The sequence below is a fragment of the Peromyscus maniculatus genome, chromosome 17, assembly GCF_049852395.1.
Source record: "Peromyscus maniculatus bairdii isolate BWxNUB_F1_BW_parent chromosome 17, HU_Pman_BW_mat_3.1, whole genome shotgun sequence".
NCBI lineage: Eukaryota > Metazoa > Chordata > Mammalia > Rodentia > Cricetidae > Peromyscus > Peromyscus maniculatus.
In genome coordinates, this window is record NC_134868.1 from 19,654,768 (window position 1) to 19,659,504 (window position 4,737).

The 4,737-nt window shown below is 35.8% G+C and overlaps 1 pseudogene; it reads right to left on the reverse strand.

The window, feature by feature from the left end:
* Positions 1-3,014: 3,014 nt before the first annotated feature.
* Positions 3,015-3,171, reverse strand: LOC121823599 (U2 spliceosomal RNA; annotated as a pseudogene).
* Between the last annotated feature and the right edge of the window lie 1,566 nt (positions 3,172-4,737).

Here is a 4,737-nt window from a genome sequence, read left to right on the forward strand (position 1 = left end):
GGAGGGCTACTGATTTTTTTGAGTTGATCTTGTATCCTGTCACTTTACTGAAGGAGTTTATCAGCTGTAGAAGTTCCCTGGTAGAGTTTTTGGGGTCACTTATGTATACTATCATATCATCTGCAAATGGTGAAAGTGAAGGGGTGTTGGATTTTGTCAAGGCTTTTTCAGCATCTAGGGAGATGATCATGTGGTTTTTTTCTTTCAGTTTGTTTATATGTGTATTACATTGACTGATTTCCGTATGTTGAACTTAACAAAGAAATAAAGGACCTAACAGATGTTATGACTCAAATGGACCTAACAGATATCTACAGAATATTCCATCCTAACACAAAAGAATATACCTTCTTCTCAGCACCCCATGGAACCTTCTCAAAAATTGACCACATGCTTGGACACAAAACAAATCTCAACAGATACAAAAAAATTGGAATAACCTCCTGTATCTTATCAGACCACCATGCCTTAAAGTTAGAACTCAATAACAACAAAAATTATAGAAAACCCACAAACTCATGGAAACTGAATAATACCCACCTGAAACATCAATGGGTCAAGGAAGAAATAAAGACAGAAATTAAAGAGTTCCTAGAATTCAATGAAAATGAAAGTACAACATACCCAAACTTATGGGACACTATGAAAGCAGTGCTAAGAGGAAAATTCATAGCTCTAAATGCACACATAAAGAAGATGGAGCAATCCCATACCAATGAATTACCAGCACAACTGAAAGCTCTAGAACAAAAAGAAACAAACTCACCCAGAAGAAATAGACGCCAGGAAATAATCAAATTGAGGGCTGAAATCAACGAAATAGAAAACAAGAGAACAATACAAAAAATCAATGAAACAAAGAGTTGGTTCTTTGAAAAAATCAACAAGATAGACAAACCACTAGCCAAATTAATCAAAAAGCAAAGAGAGAACACCCAAATTCACAAAATCAGAAATGAAAAGGGAGACATAACAACAGACAATGAGGAAATCCAGAGAATCATCAGATCATACTTCAAAAACCTGTACTCCACAAAAATGGAAAACCAGGAAGAAATGGACAATTTTCTGGATAAATACCAAATACCAAAATTAAATCAAGACCAGATAAACCATTTAAATAGACCAATAACCCCTAAAGAAATAGAAACAGTCATCAAAAGTCTCCCAACTAAAAAAAGCCCAGGACCAGATGGTTTTAGTGCAGAATTCTACCAGACTTTCAAAGAAGAACTAATACCAATCCTCTTCAAAGTGTTCCACACAATAGAAACAGAAGGAACACTACCAAACTCTTTTTATGAGGCTACAATTACCCTGATACCCAAACCACACAAACATGCAACAAAGAAAGAGAACTACAGACCAATCTCCCTCATGAACATTGATGCAAAAATACTCAACAAAATATTGGCAAACCGAATCCAAGAATACATCAAAACAATCATCCATCACGACCAAGTAGGATTCATCCCAGGGATGCAAGTTGCAATGTAATTTACAAAGGTATATATTCTCCCACTCTAGAAAACTAATAATGGATTGAGATATAAATGGCTATTCATTGGCATGTCTGTAATGTACTAGCTAAGAAAAATATAGCTTAGGAGATACTACATAGCATGCCATATCTTTTTGAAAAATCTGCAACAATATTACATCTCAAAGTTAATAGTGGTTATCTTTTGATATAATCAAAATGGATTTATGATTCTCTTCTTGGGTTCACTTATCTCCTAAATATTTCATAAAGATGGCACATTGTTCTTATAATCTAGAAGATACAGTTAAGTAGGTCACATAAAAAGATCAAGTCATTGAGATCCCAAGGACGGACAGTACTGGGAAAAGAAAAGGGAAATTCAGGAGAAATGGGCAATTCTCTCCAACTCCCTGAAACCTAGGTAGTGGAAGTTCCTGTACATTGAACCTTAAGGTAGGGTTCTAATATCACCTGCATGGAAACATTGTAAACCTATAGATAATATGATTAAAATCATATATATATTTGTTTGCCCTTTATTTACTAGAACAAAAGCTATTTGATAATAAACATGAACTCACCTGAGAATCGAACTAGCTATTTAGAAGCTAACAAAGAAAAATAATGTAATACATGAAATTACACTTACAGAAAAATAAAGTATGTGCTCTTTGTACACCCTATGATGTAATTTTATTTACAAAGGAGTTAGTTTCTCTATACTAGACCTTCATTTCCTAATGGCTTAAGCTCACTTTCAGAACTAATAAAATTACACTTATTTTGAAAAATTATTTTTTTGAGATTATGATAGATAAAAATATATTATTTCTCCCTTCGTTTTGCTCCCTCTGAGCTCTCTCATATACTCCTTATTCTCTTTCAAATTCATAAACTCTTTTTACATTAGCTGTTGCTACACACACACACACACACACACACACACACACACACACACATATGTGTGTATCAATAAATACATAAATAAAATCTGTACAGTTTGTATAATGTTACTTTTATGTAAGTTTTCAGGGCTGGCCATTTGTTATTGGATAAAGGGTTGGTGTGTTCTCGCCTACCGAAGACTATTTCTCTCCCAGCATTCCTTAGCTGAAAGGTTGTAAGAATCAAGAGTTATGGAGTTTTTTGTGAGAGTGTGTCTCCTAGAATTGTCAGATATTACACCATTAAAGTCCCGCCAAAATGGATGTTTAAAATCTAAGTGAAGAAAGACAACAATAGACTGCCATGTACAGGGGTGAGCCAAGGAGACCTCAACCCTACATGGATTACTACAGGTAACACATTTATTTTGAATAAAAAAAGCAATTTGTGACAGACCCTTTGATTTATGAGTGGTGCCATGATGGGCATATGGCTCTCAGCTGAAGAGAAGCATAATGCTGCATGAGTCTTTTCTCTGGAAGTGCACTGACCAGCACATCAAAGGAATCAACAGAGTTTTGAAGAGAATTTGGAAAAGTGTCCAAAATTGGAAAATAACCTTGCATTTACCTATCAGCAGCTAGTTTTAAACTTTATCATAATAAGTGTGGCTCCTCGAATTATCAAATAAGCACTTGGTAAGTTCACCCATTAGTCTTTGAAATCATAGTCACCTCCAAAAACTTCAGGAAGCTGTAGCACAAATTTTACACTTGATCTTAGCCAAAAGGCCGAGAAGTGATTGTAGCACGAATTTTAAAAGGTCTTATTAACAAAAACAAACCCGGAGCCAGATGTTGGGGTGAATGCTGAAAGATCAGAGAGACAGAACAGGCCATAGCTAACCTTACCTCGCCAATTCCTCAGCTGATCTTGTTTCCTCAGACTGGAAACCTCTGAGTCCTCATCCAAATGGATCTCAGCTGAACTGCTGCTCAAAAGCCTGAAAGCTTAACAGACTCTAGTTCCTGGTCCTCACACCTTATATACCTTTCTCCTTCCTGCCATCACTTCCTGGGATTAAAGGCGTGTGTCATCATGCCTAGGTGTTTCCAGTATGGCTTTGAACTCAAAGAGATCCGGCTGGATTTCTGCCTCTTGAATGCTAGGATTAAAGGTGTGTGTGCCACCATTTTCTGGCCTCTATGTCTATCTAGTGGCTGTTCTGTTCTCTGACCCAGATAAGATTATTAAGGTGCACAATATATTGGGAGATACAATATCACCACAGGAAGCTCTTCTCTATAAAATGACATCTCAGAGTTCCCCTCTGCAATGCATTTTCAAAGGCTTTCAGTTTTTTTCCCCCTTTTCTAAAGTTTAGTCATAGAACGCAGCTCTGGGCTTCCAAATGTCTGGAGTAGCTGCAGCTGAACTGAAGTCAATGCCAGCTCTCTACTTCAATCTATTGTCTTTGTAGTAGTTTTTGATACTTGTGGCTTTTCAATCCTTTTATGAGAAAAATGTATTTTTTTCTCTCTTTTGTTTTTATGGAGACAATGTGCTCAAGCAAGACATGTTTTTCTAAGATTGTTTTTTCCCCTTCTATCAGAGAAAAAAGAAAAATAAAAACCCAAACCCAGAAACATCTGTTTTTCTTCAAGTTTCTGAGACTTTCCATGTCCATTCCTCAGTTATTACCACCAGCTAATTGTCAAGTAGGTGATTTTTTTCTAGGTTGTTCTTAAAGAGGAATCGGAATAAATACACTTGGGAAAATAATTTTCTGAATACGTTAGATAAACCCTTTGGGTAGGCAAGCAGTTCTCAGTGTTTACCCAATACAACTGTGACCTGAATTGCTCTTGGAATCTGATTTTTTCTTGTCTCCTTTCCATCCTGCTGTCCCCATGCATTTGATAGTAGAAATGATTGAACCCATGGGAATGACCCTCAAGGTGGCATTATGGCCCATGAATTTGTATAAAACTTAGACATGGCTGCAATAGAAAGCTAGTATAATAAAATCTCCATGGTCTTCACATTAACTTATGGAAGAGATCCTTGAATTGGTTTCAATTTTTTTTTTCAGTAAAATGGGGCAAAATATAAGTTTATAACTCATTGTAATTTTCTGAATTTTTATAAGTAGTGATAGAAGCCATTTACTTCCCAAAGTAATGGAAGGAAATGCAATGAACACTAGACTCTAAATTCAAAATAATGCTGAAATTAAATGAACAGACAGTTCAGAACAGACTAGCATTACATTTAAATCAAATTTTCCATTTATTTCTTTTTTCATAACCATTTTGATACTAACTGGTGTGGCACAATTTTGCAACTGTTGGTGCACTGATGATTCATTT